The sequence below is a fragment of the Hyaena hyaena genome, unplaced genomic scaffold (genome assembly GCF_003009895.1).
Source record: "Hyaena hyaena isolate Hyena2069 unplaced genomic scaffold, ASM300989v1 scaffold_509, whole genome shotgun sequence".
In the NCBI taxonomy this organism is placed as follows: Eukaryota; Metazoa; Chordata; class Mammalia; order Carnivora; family Hyaenidae; genus Hyaena; species Hyaena hyaena.
In genome coordinates this window covers 948,702-967,316 of record NW_024081142.1, presented here as the reverse complement: position 1 = coordinate 967,316, position 18,615 = coordinate 948,702, and positions in this window count along the sequence as shown.

Genomic DNA, 18,615 nt, shown 5'->3' with positions numbered 1-18,615 from the left:
TCCTAAACTTGAGCTTTTTTTTTTCTTTTAAAGCCCAAATGGAATTAACATGTCAGTGGCTATATTTTTTTTAAAAGTGTGTGAATTACATGATGCCCCCATACAAAATATGCAAGAAACAATGCTTGTGAAACAATCCATATCGATTTCCATCATCAGCTTTGTGTAAGAGAATAAAAAGGATCGCTCCAGTTCTGAGTTCAGGGACAGCCATGGTAATTTATGTTAAATTTCAGTCCCTTCTTTTATTTTTTGTCTTTTAGAGATGACCATTGCCCCTGCTGATTTTCCAAATGTAGCAAAGCTGAGTCTGCTATTTCCACTCTGAAGAAAATAAAGATAATAATCTGATTTAGACATTGAAGAACATCAGTATGAATGACAACAGTGGTAGGGAACAGTGAGTCAACATTTTCCTTTCCAGTCCCAGCTTCTCTTTAGCATTTGAAATATGTCAGTCAGTCGTACAAAGCCAACCCATTTTGAGAATGTAATTCACAATATTTTGGCTTCTATTTTTCACCAGCTTCGGAGTAATATATTGTACAAGAAAGAGGTCTTTGTTGTGTTTATAATACATGTATAACCTGGTGGGAAGCCGAATAAAAAATGTATATTATTTGCATAACTTGAACTAAAGAACCTAATGCATTATTGGGTCTTGAATGTCTTAAATTTAAGTGAGCTGGCTTAAGAGTAATATTACTCTATTACGGTTCTATAATTCATATAATGAAATCACACGGCTAAAAAAAATTTAAGGTTTTAACAATGATAAGTGGAACCTGATTTTTTAACTCCTTTTTAATGAAAACAGTAATTTGTAAACTGGCACACGTTTGCCCCTTTTTGTTTGCTGACAATAAAAGGCTGTTGAATTTGTACCCTTTCATCTGCACCCCCCCACCCCCCGCGTATGTGAGAGAAGCCCATTTAGCCTCATGGTGCAGGCACCTAGGATAACCACCTCCTGGAAAATCAAGGGATCTGCCTCCCAGGCACAAGCGCTGGAATGTCTGGATCCCCGTGCAACTTTCTGTATCCTGACCACCGCCCCACCCCGACCTGTGTCTCCTTCGAGTCCACCGTATGAGGCATTTGAGCAAGTTGTGGCGGACTGAAGTTCCAAAGCTCTCCAACTTTGCACCATACACAGAAAAGGAGAAGAGACTTCTCTTCACGTGGGTGGTGTAGTCATCTTTCAGTCTTACAGGTGAGGGATGTCTGCCTTTAGTAGAAACACGAACCCATAGCAGTGCACCCTGCCCCACTCAGGAAATGTGCCTCTGCCTTAAAAACAGTGGAAGTTACTTAATATTTGTATAGAGAGAGAACAAGTTCTTAAATGCCTCTAATGGCACTAACATAGATGTTCATCTTGCTTGCCTGGCCGAGTGCTCTGACTTCCAGCTCAAGAGACATGATTCTTATCTATGTTTGGAAATAAAGGACATACTGTATAACCAGATGTTGGAATGCGACCCTCTTCCTAAATCAAACACATAGGATTATTATGAATATTAGCTATGTCACTTCACAATTACTAACATATTTCTTGAAAGGACCTAGGAATGACTAAATTAGTGAACTAATAAATAGAATGAAAAATAAAGGCAACGATCAAATGTACAGACGCAAAGAGAAATTGTTTAAGACAAGGCACTACACAGCTGGGACACGTATTATCTGTTATCAAATACAAATGCCAAATACAAACTGCATTGCTTTTGATTAATTTGATTTAAATTGTTTCAGAATTTTAAAACCGCTCATAGCGGGGCCAGGAAAGTGTTTGTACTTAGTGTACGTTCTCCTACACTTGATGTAGTTGGTCTCCTTCCTGAGAACATAGCATTACAGGCATAGCTGTAATGTAATAGTGAACTGTAGTCTACATGACTTTGTTGAGAATGTGATAACTGATTATTTTTACTCTTAATATTAAAGAGCCAGGTCTGTAACAGACCAGCTCGATTGGAATATCCTCTCAAAAGATTAGAAACATCACACTGGTCCTACGAATGGCACCCTCAAACTCCTTCTGGTGGACTTTCTGCTTTTTGTTTCTGGAAGGAGAGAAGTGGGGGAGGGGAAAGTTTGGAGAGGAGGCGTTGGCTTGGAAGTACAGACTTGGATGAACTGCAGGCTCTGAGAGCAGATTTCTTTATCTGCAAGCCAGGTTGGAACGCATCCCCACACTGCTATTTGGAGCCCCCTCGCCCAGTTGAGAAGCCTGCCATCTCTCGAACAGCTTATGAGCTGGATGCTTTTTCACCTGCAGGTCTCTGGGCTTCCCTGCCCCCCAGCCTTAGGTCTCTCCTAAGCAGGAAAATTCCAATTTTGCCAATCTGTGTTTTGGTGATAGGGACTACCATCTACCTGTGTGGGGCTGAGATCATAAAACTCCTATTATTGGCGATATGACGTGGATTGGAATCGAAGTCATAAGGTAACCAGCCAGTGCTTTATCCTCTCAGCCAAGCCCTTGATAAGGGCCGTTCTTTGATGTTGAGAATGATAGTTGGCTTTTTTAGAACTTATATCCAAAACAGTAATACATAATGCATTTGCTTTCATCGTACAGCTGCTAATACATGGCTGAAGGTTACTTTAAAATTACTTAATAAGAAGAGCTACTTTACATTAAATCAATCAGATGCTTTAGGAAGCAAAAATGATCCTCACTAACAAAAAATAAAAATTGCAAGCAGAGAAGCCTATAGTTTTCAACTGCTTCCCAATCATGTCTTCTTTTAATACACACCAGCAGCTGGTGGGTTGAATCCCACTCGCTAATGGTGCCTCTTTCTCCATGGCTGCATCATGGTGAAATAATTTACAGTACACAGTGCCCCTCCAACAAGGTGAAAAAACTATGACTGCTGCATGGAATGATCATATCTACTATATTGGGAATAAGGGGTTTCCACCTGGCGCCGAATTACAACAAAAATGCTGTTCATTTTTTCCCCACATCCTTCAGTTCTGAAGATCATGTCTCTTCTGTGCTTACTTGAGCAGCAAAACATGGGGTGCACACACATTCGCTTCCCATGAGTCTGTGTTAGATGCTCTACTTGGGCAAATGCTGCCCACAATATCCATGACTTCTGAGGTTTTCTCTTAATAAAATCACTACTTCCTCTGAGCTGAAGAATCATTACTCTGATTCTTTCTTATTTTTCGTGTGACCTCTGGTTTTGTGGAGCCTTATCCTGACTGGATTTCAGAAGATGTTAGAAAGAGAACTAAAAGGAAAATGGGGTAGGGAGGAACAGAGCAACAGAGATCTGAAGGCTATAGTTAATAGGAAGTGGCAGGTGGGGTGCCTGGGTGGCTGAGTCGGTTGAGCTCTGACTTCGGTTCAGGTCATGATCTCACGGTTCTTGAGTTCGAGCCCCACGTTGGGCTCTGTACTGACAGCTCAGAGCCTGGAGCCTGCTTCAGATTCTGTGTCTCCTTCTCTCTCTGCCCCTCCCCTGCTTATGCTCTGTCTCTGTCTCTCAAAAATGAATAAATATTAAAAAACAATTTTTAAATAATTAAGTGGTAAGTTACGTCAAAATGGACGCCAAATCTATACCAATATCAGAGGTCGAAAAAAAAACCAAACAAACCTAGTTTCTTCTTTTAAAAACAGGGCAGACACACTATTTATCTTTCTTCCAATTTTTTCATTATTGAAAAAAATGCCATGAAAATGAGTTAGGTTTTATTGGCCTCGGTAAATCCAGGATGCTCCTGACCTACTCTGTTTGTAAGTAGATAGTAATACAACTAATAATAACTGTAACTACCCTTCATGAGTGCTTGCCGTGTACCAACTCCTATAATCCTCATATCATCTCCACTTTCCTAAACAGAAAACTGAGGCTCAAGAGAGGCTAAGTACCTTGGTCAAGGTCACACAGCTGGAGTTAAAGCAGCTAAGAGGAACCTAGTAGTTGGTTTGAAAGCCCCATACTTTTAACTACTATGCTATGAGCAGCCAACCACTATCCTATGGAAAGGAAAGTCCTGCATCCTCTTTTTTATTATTATTAATTTTTTAATTTTTTTATAGTTTATTTATTTTTGAGACAGAGAGAGACAGAGAATGAGCGGAGGAGGGTCAGAGAGAGAGGGAGACACAGAATCTGAAACAGGCTCCAGGCTCTGAGCTGGCTGTCAGCACAGAGCCCAACGTGGGGCTCGAACCCACGAACCGTGAGATCATGACCTGAGCCGAAGTCGGATGCTTAACCGACTGAGCCACCCAGGTGCCCCTATTATTTTTTAAATTAAGTGTGTGCTTTTAAACAGCACAGACTATAGAGCTCAACTGCCTTGTTTCAAGTCTTCTTCTACTGGTTATATGGTGGATGGGGACTTAACCTTTCTATGACAGTTTGCCTCATCTGAAAAATGGGAACAATAACAGTGCTGCCTCTCACAGTGTGTTGGTAGGATTAGATGAAGTGCCATGCAAAACATCGCAGAAGAACAACAGCTGCTTGGACATGGTCAACACTTAAGAAGGGTCCTATTTTCTTTTGTTGGTGTTACGTAAACCAGAGGTGATTTTTCCTAAGCCTTATCCATATACTCTTCTGTGACATTGATGCCCCACTCTGTTCACTAAGCCAGGATGAGTCAGGACATATGTCTGCCATCACCAAATAACTCTGTGAACAGATAGCCCTTTCACTACCAATCAAAGAAAATAGAGAGTCTCAGGGCATCTGGGTGGCTCAGTCAGTTAACTGTCTGACTTCGGCTCAGGTCATGATCTTGCAGTTCATGAGTTTGAGCCCCGCGTTGGGCTTTGTGCTGACAGCTCAGAGCCTGGAGCCCGTTTTGGTTTCTGTGTCTCCCTCTCTCTCTGCCCCTCCCCCACACAAGCTCTGTCTCTCTCTCTCCTTCAAAAACAAATAAACATTAAAAATTTTTTGAAAAAAAAAGAAAAAGAAAATAGAGGGTATCCTTTCCTTTATCAGAGCTCTTAATCAGAACTTTATATATATGGTTCTTGGGAAGGAATGAAATGTTTGGGTTCATGAAAGTATTGACTAGGGGCACCTGGGTGGTTCAGCCAGTTAAGCGTCCGGCTCTTGATATTGGATCTGGTCATGATCTCACAGTCATGAGATCAAGCCCTGAGTCAGGCTCAGTGCTGAGCATGAAGCCGGCTTGGGATTCTCTCTCTCCCTCTCTCTGCCCCGACCCCTCTCATGTATACGCATTCGTGCTGTCTCAAAATAAATATTTTTTAAAAGAAAGTATTGATTATAATTTAGTACACTTTTAAAATCAAAACGCAGAACTCAAAAGCATTTTAAAATTAGCTCAGAAATTTAAAAAAATTTGGAAATATGCTATTGACATCATTAAGTACAAAGTCAAACTCTCACAAGTTACAAATTGGAGCATTCAATAACTTGTAAACGTGCTTGGCACCAGCGCACAGAGCCAATTGCAGTACGTGCATACATTCTCTGGACTTCACTATGTGTTTCTGACTGTGATGTTAATGGCTCCTTTGAAGAGGTTAAAAGCATATTGAGAGCAGCAATCGATGCAACTGTATTTATATGTTGTAATTTTCTCAAATATTAGGATACACCTTAATCAGAAATGCGTGCACCAGATTACAAGAGAAAGGACACTTGTCACACTAATAAATATTGCTTATCATCTTTGATTTCAACCCGGTGGCAATGATTTTTTTAGCACAGCACACATAGTGATTATCTTAATATTCTAATGCTAAATAACAGTATATTCATAGAAGCCTTTAGAGAAATTTGAGCAAAATTTTCAGAAATCCTTCCCCTAAATTGCTACTTATTTAAATTGCCACATTTTTATTTCAATGTTTTTTGGCCACACTGAAGCCATGGCCGGTTTCCCTGGGAAGTCAACAGAAGTTTGGCAGGTGTGTAAGCTCGGCAGGGCAGAGAGCAAGAGGAGACGGGAGCTCAGAAGGTCATTGTAAAATTTTGGACACCTTTCCGAGGCTTTTATAACTCAAACCCAAAATAGTACTGGGGGAAAGACAGAATTGGGGAGAATTTTGATTTGGGAGTTGGCCATTTCGGTAGTCTCTTCTGGCTAAGATCTTGTAACACATGGAGAGAGCCTCTGTTCTTGAAGTAAATAGGAATCCATACACAAAATGGATCTCACCTGGGAGTAGGGGCATGGCCCACGTCTGCCCACGATGACCCACTGACACCAGGTTTCTACGAGGGGGTCCACAGGCCTTTGGTCAGCAGCGAGCAAGTCCATGAGGAGCAAGCTGACGTGTGGACTGAAGCACAATGTGGCTTTTCTTTTCTTTGCATTTCTTTGTTTTGATCATACTGTTCGTGTTCTTTATCACAATGCCTTTCTCCAATTTCCTCAGCCCAGCGGTTTGAACGGTTGCACGAAGTAGACATATCACTGCATATGAACCGTGAAATGTATTTGAAAATAAATGTTTTAATTAAAATTGACATTTCTGAGCCTACTGCTGAGAGCAGCTGCTTTTTCTCTAAAATTACTTTGTCCATCTCCATAGGAGCCCAATGTAAGAGGAGTTTCCATCCCACTTTAATACTAATTTAATATCAAAGGAACAACATTACTGTGTATACACAAATTTTCTTCTTTGGGGTGTTAAACTAGTTCTAAAAGACCATAAACGGGTTTTGTACTCCCATAAAGCATTCGCTTGTTTTGAGTATTTCCCCCAAATGTATGTATTTAACAAGATGGCTGTCTAAGATGGATGGAACAGAAGCTTTCTCACGCAGGGTTTACAGATGGAGAAGTAGACATCTGCCCTCTCTTACCCCTGTCTCTTCAATCTGCTGGGGGTGTGTGTGCGCATGGAGTCAGACAGCACCAGATGTTTTCGGAACAACCACAGCTAACCTGGCCTGGGCACTTACTATATGGGAGGCATCATTCATTCACTCACAGATACAGCAGCCCTTCAGTCTTCATGGAGATTACGTTTTTGTGGGAGAGGGCAGAAAATAAGTTATTTACCATATTAACATGTGAGAGTCAGTGTAGGGAAATATAAAGAAAGAAGGGAGAAAGAGAGGTCTAGGAGTGATGGTGTTTGCTGTTCAGAAAAGGTTGGAGACGTCTGAATGAAAAGACTTAGAGGAGATGAGGGGAGCAAGACATGTTGGTATCCTGGAGAAGAGTGCTCCAGGCAGAAAGAAAGTGGGTGCAAGAGGCTCTGAGACAGGAGTGTGTCTGGTGAGGATGAGGCAGCGAGAGGCTGGTGTGGCAGGAGCCAGGAGAGCAGAGGGGGAAGATAAACTCAGGAAGTAAGGCAAAGGAAGCCACAGTAAGGACTCTGACCTTTACTCTGAGCCACTGGAGGGTTTTCCTTAGTGGGTTGCCATGATTTGGTGAACTTTTTAAAAGGATAGCACTGGGTGCTGTGTTAAGGACAGAGCTAGCCCCTTTTTTTAATGTTCTTTTTTTTTTTTTAATGTTTATTTCTTTTTGAGAGAGAAAGAGAGAGAGCCAGCACAAGCAAGGGAGGGGCAGAGAGAGGAGAACAGAGGATCTCAAGCAGGCTCTGTGCTGACAGCATATAGCTTGTAGCGGGGCTCAAACCTGCGAACCACAAGATCATGACCTGAGCTAAGTTGGACACTTAACCAACTGAGCCACCCAGATGCCCCTTTTTAATGTTTATTTTTATTTACTGAGAGAGAGAGAGAGAGAGAGGGAGGGAGGGAGAGAAAGAATCCCAAGCAGGCTCCATACCGTTGGTGTGGAGCCACACGTGGGGCTCGATCCCACGAACTGTGAGATTATGACCTGAGCCAAAATCAAGAGTCGGATGCTTAACCAACTGAGCCACCCAGGTGCCCCCAGATGTAGCCCTTTTTAGTACATTCATGTAATCTTAAGTCTCACAACAACCCCTGTAAAGGGCATTACTGTTATCTCCATTTAACAGAGGAGCAGCTAACACACAAAGAAGTTGAGTGACTCGCTCAAAGCTACGCTTAGAAAGTAGGAGATGGTTTTTCAAACCCAAGCTGCCGGGGTACAAGCCCTGGCTTTTAACTGCTATGCTCTCCTGCCTCTCTAAAAATAGAAAGTGACACATTCTGCCAAAGAAGAGCAGCCAGAAAAATGCATATAACGATGTAACTTAATATTGCACTGATAAGAGTGTATTAAATATGTCATTGACTTCTATACTTCAGGAACCACCAAAGCCAAGGGCTGAAGTCTTTTCCTCTAACCTATATCTCACACTGAGTCTCCCAAATTCAACCACCTAATTCAGGTTAGTGAGCTCGACACACTTGGTTAATAGCCTCTTACGTGCCAGGGTCTATACTAAGCAGTTGTGTTATCTTTGCCCTTAAGGAATTTATATCACAGATCACAGAGAAGCAGAGACATCAGCATTGTTCAGTATAATGTCTCCTGAGCATCTCCACCTTGATGTCTTGTGGATGCTTCCCAGCAACTGGTCCCAATCAAAGAATCTTTCTCCTCTGATCCCCCCTCTTGTATTTCCTGGGTTGGATGATGATATTCTTAGAGGCAGAAGTCGTTGATTCATCCTTGAACTCGCTCCCTCTCACATTCCCCACCTCTTTCTGGCCAAGATTCCTGTCTGCTCCGCCTCCTAAGGATTTTAAGGATGACTTTCCCCCTCTTCGTGCCTTCTCGCCCCGTCCCCTCTCGCAGGCCACCACCGACTCTAAGCAGGGCAGGTGTCGGCAAACATTTTCCGTAAGAGGCCAGATGCTAAGTGTGGTGGGTTTTGCGGGCCACGGATAGTCTCTGCTGCATAGTCTTTGCTTTTGTTCGTTTGTTTTACAGCTCTTTAAAAATGTGCAAACCATTCTTGGCTCCAAGACTGGATCTGGCCTTTCGTTAACAGCAACAGCTCCTGGTAGGTCTACCTACTTTTAGGGGACTCTCCTAGGCTGACCTCCCATGCTGGCCTCCCCGCACTGGTCTTTCTATATTAGACATTTGAAAGCCCAAGATGTCAATTCTTTCCTTTGCATTTAAATCATCATAAAAGAAGTTCATATCGTTCTTCTCTTTTGAAATTTCCAATATGCCTCCCTATTAGCTATAAAACAAATATAGAGGGGCGCCTGGGTGGCTCAGTCGGCTAGGCGTCTGACTTCAACTCAGGTCACAATCTCACACTTTGTGAGTTCAAGCCCCACATCAGGCTGTCAGTGTAGAGCCTGCTTTGGATCCTCTGTCCCTCTCCAGGTTATTCTCTCTCTCTCTTTCAAAAATAAATAAACATTGGGGCGCCTGGGTGGCTTAGTCGGTTAAGTGTCCGACTTTCGCTTAGGTCATGATCTCGCGGTTCGTGGGTTCGGGCCCCGCGTCGGGCTCTGTGCTGACTGCCAGCTCAGAGCCTGGAGCCTGTTTCAGTCTGTGACTCCCTCTCTCTCTGACCCTCCCCTGCTCAAGCTGTCTCTCTCTCTCTCTCCTAGAAATAAATAAAACATTAAAAAAAACCCACAAAAATAAATAAACATTAAAAATTTAAAAAAAACAAATATAGATTCCTTACAGGCAAAAAAAAAGCTTCGAGCCGCATCTCCCATTACTTCATCCCCCACACAAGGAGGGGTCACCCAGAACATGTCATTATGTACCCACTATTCCTTCTGCCTGGAATGCCCCCCCCTTCTTCCTTACTTTTCATTCTTCTTCTTTTAAAGATTTTTATTTTTAAGTGATGTGTGTACCCAACATGGGCCCCAAACGCGTACAACCTGAGGTCAAGAGTCACTTGCGCTACTGACTGGGGCAGTCAGGAGCCCCTCTTCTTCTTCCTTTTTCTCTTTTTCTTCTTCCTCTCCTCTCCCTCTCCTACTCCTCCTTCTCCTTCTTCTTAATTCTCCGTTGGTTTACCCTTTATGGTCCTTCAATTCACATTTACCCTTCAAGACCCAATTAAAAAGTCATCTCATCTATGAAGTATTCCAGATCCTTCCTTTGCCACTGTCCTGTCTACTTGAAGTAGTAGCTTTCTGTGCTAGCCCCCTAGCAAAAGCAGTTTCCAGCACAAGCAAGGTTGCCTGGGTTCACGTTCAGCTCTGCCACTGACCAGCTGTGGCACGGTGGGCTGTGCTCTGCCCTGGTTCCCTCTCGGGGAAAAGAGGGACCGTGTGATGACCAAATAGTTAGTACATGTTACATCTTTAAGACTCTCTGGCACGTCCTCAAGATGTTAAGGCTAGTTATGACTAATTTCTCAGATATAGCATTGAGTATGATGTCTGATAAATATTTTATTAAGAATCAGTCCTCCCATTAGATTAAGATGCTTGAGGGCAGAAACAAGGTTTTTCTTCAGCTTCATTCAAGGCCCAGAAGATAGTTTGTGTTAAATAAGTGTTTGCTAATTGAATGAATGACCCCCAATACTGGATGTTTCGAACCAGGGATGGTTATTCACAAAGCTCCCTTGAAAAGAAGAACTTCCTGGGGTGCTTGGCTGGCTCAGTTGGAAGAGCATGCAACTCTTGATCTTGGGATTGTGCGTTCAAGTGCCACAACAGGAGTAGAGATTACTTGAAATTTTTAATTAATTAATTACTTAAAAAAGAAAAGGAAAACAGTCTGCCTCCTCTGGGGCTGCTGGTAGCAATAGAGAGGAGTCCTTCCTCGGGAACAGAAAGACTAAAAAGCACAGAGATTGAGACCATGAATTCTCAAATGGCCAGCCCGATTCCACCACATTTGTATATGCATCCTTGAAAATATTACTTAACCTCTCTGTGCCTCATTTTCTGCCTGTGTACAAATAACACTGACCTTATGGGGTTTTTTGAGGATGAGATGACTTATGCATTTAAAGAACTTAAAACAGCGTGTGGGCATGTAAAATACACACACAGAAAATGTCAGCCATCATTATGATTAGCCATATCCTTCTCTTCTTGGGGTATAGGGCTGTGTCAGACCACAGCCATGCTTGAAAACCTGGACACAGTCCCACTGGGTTATGTTACTACATTATTTTCTTTTTTCAGGTCTCAGGTGATATCAGGGCCAGCCCCAGACATAAGTGAGATGGAGATATTAGGTATGCCACTATTTTCTAGCCATGTGTGATTAAGTGGGTATATTTGGGTATTTTAGGCTTCACAAAATAGAGGCCTCTGATCAAACTGGCCTAAACAATGAGGAGGTTACTATGGCACACGATAAGAAATTCAAAAGTAAGCAGTGCTGCAGCTGGTCAAACGATCAACTCCATAACGTCATCAAGGACCCAGGTTCTTTTCATCTTTCTGCTCTATCATCTTCTGTATTTCTGGTTGACTTGAGGCCAGGACCTTCATGGTTACAAGAGAGCTGCAGTAACTATAGCCTGGGAGTCACATTCACACATAGCAATATTCACTGGATGAAGAAGAATGTCTCTTCTTGTGTGCCACACACAAGAAAAATACCTCTGACGTGTAAAATACCTCTCACAGAGGCCCCAAGCAGAATCTCTCCCTGTCTCATTGGTCAGATTTGGGTCACATGCCCAAGCCTAAACCAAAGACTGTCAATGGGATCATCATGGTTGATTTACATTGGCTGGGATTTACCCTAGAGTTTGGAATAGGGGTAGATTCTCAAACATGATTGAGGTTCTACAAGCAAGGAAGAATGAGAGAATGGCTGTTGAAAAGACAATCAGCAGGGTCTGCTATAGATATTTTTTTGGTACTTTTTTTGGATATCTTGATGCCTATTTCAGTGGTTTATTTTAGAAGAAGTAGATCAGAAAATAGTCTTATTCAGACTGAAGTATTTTACCAGGGCTGTGAACTCTTTGTTTTGTGTTTTATATATTCTTTTGTTCTTAAAATAATAACACATCTGATGGGGTGCCTGGCTGGCTCAGTAGGAAGATTATGTGACTCTTGGTCTCAGAGTTGTGAGTTCAAGCCCCATGTTGGGTACAGAGATTCCTAAAAAAATAAAGAAATAAACTTAAAAAGTAAAACATTAACACATCTGAGATCTATGCAGTGCAAGCAATACAATCTAACTCTGAGGTGTGACAGGTATACAACTGACTAAGGATTTTCCTAGGAACTGGAGGAAAACCTCTATTTAAAAGGACTATTTTCAAATTATGGAAAGAGCCCAAACATCCATGTATATTTGTCCGTGGTGAATGGATAAGGAAGATACAGGATATATATACATTGGGATATTACTCAGTGATCAAAAAGAATGAAATATTGCCATCTGCAACAACACGGATGGAACTATAATGTATTATGCAAAGCAAAATAAATCAGTCAGAAAAAGAAAAATATCATATGACTGGAGGGATTTTGGGTGGCGGGATAGGCTGAATGGGTGATGGGCATTAAGGGGGACACTTGCTGGGATGAGCACTGGGTGTTATAACAAGTGATGAATCATTAAATTCCACTCCTGAAACCATTATTACACTATGTGGTAATCAACTTAGATTTAAATTTTTAAAAAAAGAAAAGAAAAGGGCCTATTTTGGGGCACCTGGGTGGCTGAGTCGGTTCAATGTCAGAATCTTGATTTCAGCTTGCAGCTCAGGTCATGACCTCACCTCACGGTTCATGACATTGAGTCCCCCATCAATTCTCTCCCTCCCTCTCTCTCTGCCCCTCCTCCACTCACAGTGGTCTCTCAAAAAAAAATTTTAAGGGCTATTTTTGTGTCCATGAAAATTGAAGAGTTAGCCTTATTGAAGAAATTCATATCTGAGAGACTTTCATCCTACTCTAAAACAAATAAAATGATGGTCAATGTGCTCTGACTATCTACCAGGCTCAGACACTAACCTTAATTATATCTGTTATTGTCCCTGCTTCACCTAAAACTAGATAAGAGCCTTCGATGAGCCTCAGATTTTGGAAAGGGCACCAATGCTAGCCATTGTTAAAAGAACTGACATTTGCATCTGGAATCAACACCTTAATGAGGGCATTGCTCTTTGCATTTCAGAGAAATATGTCTTCTACTCAACATTGTCATTTTGCAAACCTCTTGGCTAGCATCAAGAAGTATGAAAAATTCATAAAGAATTCATAATTCATAGTGAGACCTTGTACTGATATCTTTTGGCCAACTCAAGTTTTATATTTACATAGGACCAGAAAAAAGACCCTAAAAGACACTCAAACTACAAGACATCCACTTTAGATAAATTTAAAGAGGAACTCCTATTATAAATGTTGTCTATACTTTGAAGGCAGAGAATACTTAGAATTTTGAAGTGAAAGAATTTTTAAGATCACTCACGGAATTTTTGGCAATTTACAGTCGAGGACACTAATTCTCAGAAAGAGCATATGACGGATGGACTTAACTTCTCAGAGCTTGGGAGCTGCAGAATTGAGATTAAGGTCACCATTTTTTTGCTACTCTTCTTGACAAGTGGAGTCTAATTCTCCTTGATTCTAGCTTGACCTTATCAAACTGCTTCACCAATAGGATGTGACAAAAGTGATATTCTAGGGCTTAGGAGGCTAGGTCTCCTTGCCTTCTTCTGTCTTGCGCCTTCTGCTTAGGCCCTCTTGGAATGCCAGCTACAAGAGCCAGAAGTAAGAAGTCTGATGCTCCCCGAGACTGCCATGCCATGAAAAAGTCCAAGATAGCCAGTGGAAAGGCAGCATGAAGAGTCTTGTCCAGCACCTAGCTGTTCCAGCTGCCCCCTAGCCCAGATGTTTGATAAAGGAGTGAAGAAGCCTGCAGATGACTCCAGTCCCAGCCACCATTGGATTGTAACCACATAAAAGACCCTAAGTTAGAACCATCCAGCTACACCCAGCTGATCCACAGAAGCATGATAGAGAATAATCAAATTTGTTTTAAGCCACTAAATTTTGGGATGGCTTGTTATATGACAATAGATAACTAGGCCATCCTCTGACTCAACACCTGTACCTACAGCAACAATAAAATACACAAAACAGGGGATTCAAATTCTAGACAGAACAAAGATTCTTCAAACTGTTGGGAAGTTATATATCCTTGCTCTGTTCACATAATCTGTAAATCATAGTGTCATGGAAAGTCCATTAGAATACAATCCTTAAAATGCTGTAACAATCCACATTATGTGACAAAAGTGATCTTCATCATTCATATGATAGTGTAGCTTAGGAACTGAGGCATGTTCAGAGGACATGGGACAAGATAGTTTTGGATTCTGCAATTTTTACACCAATATTCATAAATGACCGTGAATGCAACTTGGAAGAAAGAGATCTTCCACAATAGTTTTAAAGGTCCTTTCAAGGATTATCAAGATTCAAATTCATTCAATGTTACAACAATTGCACAGCTGGTATTATTTGAAGGTATTATTGGTCAGTGTTTGGTTTTACTGCACAAAATTTTCTGGGGGAGAAACTAGATTAATACCACTAAGGAGTCAGTGATTCCTTACCACTAAAGAATCAGGATGTTGATTCTCTCATAGCTGCTTTCCATGGGAAGTTGTCCACAAATATCTCAAAGATTTAAAGGCTTATAGGGGGAAACCAGTGTTGTCCCCCGTGAATCTCACTATTGTATCAATTCACTTGTAACTTTTAGGAATCTTGAAAACATGTTAAGTGAAATAAGCCAGACACAAAAGAACAAACATTGTATGATTCCACTTATGTAAGAGACCTAGAGTAGTCAAACTCATAGAGACAGAAAGTAGAATGTTAGTTACAGAAGCTGGGGGCAGGGAGGAGGAACGGTAAGTCATTGTTTAATGGGTACACAGTTTTACTCTGGGGTCATAAAGAAGTTCTGGAGATGGATGGTGCGATGACTGCACAACATTGTGAGTGTAACTAATACCACTGAACGGTACACCTACAAATAGTCAAAACGGCAAATTCTGTGTCATGAATATTTTACCACGATAAAAAAAAGTTACCTTTTACTTTAAGAAAAAAAAGAATACAAATATAAAGAAGAATTTGAGTGTTTTATAAGTCAGCTTCCCAGAGGGAAACAGATGGCACACTCAAATTAGGACAATTTGAGGAGAGTTTAATAAAAGGACTCTTTACAAAGGTTTGGACAGAGCATAAGGAAATGGCAAGGGAGAGAGGAGAACCCCAGGGCTAGGATGGAAGAAGCAGGGAACCCGAAGCCAAGGAAACAGAAGGCTGTGTGGAAAGGTTCTTCTAGAGAAGTAAGATATTCAATGCGGGAGAGCCAGCCTGGAACAAACCTGCAGGAAAGGATCCCAGAAGGGAGCATGGGGAGTGGATCAGAAGGGCAGAAGGAAGATAGCCACCACAGGGTTCGATCTAATATGGTGTCCTCAAAGCAGTAACAGTGACCCATTAGCATCATAGATACATACTACCCAAGCCTGCTTTGTCTTTGGGTTCCATAGGGTACTAACAACCAGGCCAAAGCATCTGCTCTGTGGAAACACAGAGAAACAAAAAAGAAACATGCGTGTACTTGGATATTCTTTCTCACTAGACACAGCTTACCCCCCGGGGCTCAAGGCCGTACTCCTCCGTGGAGCCCAAGGAGTCTGGATCACCTCTGTACCATTTCCTGGGAACTGACACCCTAACTCTTCCAGGGTCAAAACCCAACAGAATGAGACCCAGAAGGAGGGAAAAAACAGTTCCCAGTCCTTCTCTATCCTGCCTAAAGCCAACTCTGCAAGTTCTGGCCTCCAACCTAAGGACCCATCTCTTTCCTGCCCATCCCCTTCAAGGGGCATAGACTTCTCCTGTGGAGTCAGCAAAAGGAAAATATCAGAATGCATAGCAATGAGCCCCATATGTTTTGGGGTGGTTTTTTTTGGTTCTGTGAAGTTCTGGCTTTTATTTTGTAGAGGGGGTTTCAATAAGAATAATTCTGATTTAGCAAAAGGATGTTCTGAGAAATCCTTTTTATTCTTAGCTGTGCAGCCATGAAAAGGGTTAATGCAATCATCACATTAGTAGAAACCCACGGGTCACGATCTGAGGGTCATTTTTGCCTGACTAACCCCCTCTTGCCTGCCTCGACTCAGCCGTCCCTCCTACTTGACTTAAAAATCTCATTCCATTAACGTCAATCCTCCAGGTTAGACCACTGCAGCCAGGTCACGGTCTCTCGAAGATCACTGCTGCTATGCACATATGTTACCTGGCAGGAAAAGAAGGGCCCCGATTAGGAGATAGGGGAAGGACAGCCATCTTCGGTAGGCCTCTTTCATTAGCACATTAGCATGAATGAGCTTATCAGATTAGCTAATTGTCACCTGGACACTTTGGACAGGGCAGAGATACTGGAGAGGCACATTTCCACAAAAAGCGGGGGAAAGGCACAGCGATGACGAGTCCCTGAAGGAGGTTGGAGCATCCCAGAAAAGTAGGACCCAGTGAGGAAGGAGGAGTGAGAGGCTGCAGAGGACAGGGGAGGCGGGAGAGAGAGCTCTGAGTGAGGAGGTGCTAGAGATGAATGTCACCACTTTCCTGGTTTGCCGGGGAGCCCCCCTGCTCCCTGCGTGAAGAATGGCAGATATGCAGAGTGGCGCAGGCACAAACAGATCACCTGACTTCTGTTTCTTGAAATAGTACCATGAGCAAACTTGTGTTCTGGTAAATGGAAAACGAGGTAACCTGTAATCCTTTCCCCTACAAACACCTAGGGAAACTAGATAAAACACACAAATGTTTTTCAATACATATATATAAGCATCTGAGAAAGGAAGGGAGAGTGTAGGCCTCTGTGACACAGAAGCTTGACTTTTTAAGTTTGTTTATTTATTTGGAGAGAGAGAGAGCATGCACACATGAGCAGGGAAGAATCAGAGAGAGAATCCCAAGCAGGTTCTGCGTTGTCAGCGCAGAGCCCCCTGTGGGGCTCCACACGGGGCTCTAACTTATAAACCATGAGATCATGACCTGAGCCAAAATCAAGAGTCAGCTGCCTAACCAACTGAGCCACTCAGGTGTCCCTCACAGAAGCTTGGCTTTTAACACACAGACAGAACCAGAAGACCAGACTGGGGTAGCACAGGGCACCTGGGTGGCTCAGTCGGTTAAGCATCCGACACTAGCTCAGGTCATGATCTCACAGTTCGTGGATTTGAGCCCCACGTCGGGCTCTGTGCTGACAGCTAGCTCAGAGCCTGGAGCCTGTTTCAGATTCTGTGTCTCCCCCTCTTTCTCACCCTCCCCTGCTCATGCTGTCTCTCTCTCAGAAATAAATAAAACATTAAAAAAAAAAAAAAAGACTGGGATAGCACGAAGTGGGAGTTGAAACTAAGACTCTGGCATAAAACCAGGACTCTGACCTTCAGTGAAAGGGAGGATGAGAAAATCTACCCAAAAAACACTGAGAAATGACATAGAAATTTATCTGAATCTTCCTCACCTCTAGGTGAGAATATAACCCCCTCTTGAATTCAAACCACAGAGTCAGGGAGCCCCAAACTGTAGAAACCAACATAAAAGGAGGTTCTGTGCCAGGGGCAGCCAGCCTTTGAGATGGTCCTCAAGGATCCACTGACATCACTTAGCTGCCAGGCAAAAGCACCTGTTCTGGGGGGACGTCCGTCAACCTAGGCCCCACAGGTTTCCCACAGATTGAAGTCTCACTGGAGATGAAGCAAAGTGTCACAGCCAAAGCACATCATAAACAATCCTATATTGTCCAGACAAGATACAAGATTAAAGAATCTCTGTTTCAGAAAAACTAGGAAGTCAAGGAGAACATGAGTACAGATAAATAAAAGATTTTCTAAATCACAAGAAAATACTTTGAATGCCTTAAATGGAAATTTTACTTTGAAAATAAAACCTATGAAAGCTGATACAAGAAGAAATAGAAAACTAAAGACCATAACATTAAAAAAAGAAAAAAACTAGGGGTGCCTTGGTGGCTCATTCAGTTGAGCACCAACTTTTACTCAGTTCATGATCTCACAGTTCATGAGTCTGAGCCCATGTTGGGCTCTGTGCTGACAGCTCAGAGCCTGGAGCCTGCTTAGGATTCTGTGTCTCCCTCTTTCTGCCCCTTGCCTTCTCATGCTCTGTTTCAGTCTCTCTCTTTCAAATATAAATAAAAATTTCAAAAAATTAAAAAAGAAATTGGATCAGTTGAAAAAACCTACCCACAGAACAAGCAAATAAAAAATACCAGACTGAGTCACTTTTTAAAAATTCCACCAAGCTATCAAAATATAGATAAACTCTATCATATACAAAGTGATTCAAAAAAAAGAAAACACTTAGTTTTTGAAGCAGGTATTCCCTTCACTTTTACACCAAGAGCAGAGAAGGTATATGATAAAAAGAAAAATATAGATTAAAGGAGAAAAACCATACAATTATCATACTAGATGCACAAAAATATGTGACAAAATTCAATTCCCCATTATTAAATCACAAAACAAAATAAATAAAACCAAAAACTCTTAACAAACTGTGAAGATAAGCAAACTTTCTTAACCTCATGCACCTACAGCAAACATCATATTTAATGGTAAAGTACTATAAGGACGCCTTTACAGGGATGCTCCCCATTTCTTTTTTCTTTTAGAGAGAGAGAAAGAGCACAAGCACGGAAGAGGGCAGAGAGAGAGAGAGAGAGAGAATCTTAAGCAGGCTCCACACTTAGCACAGAGCCCAACCC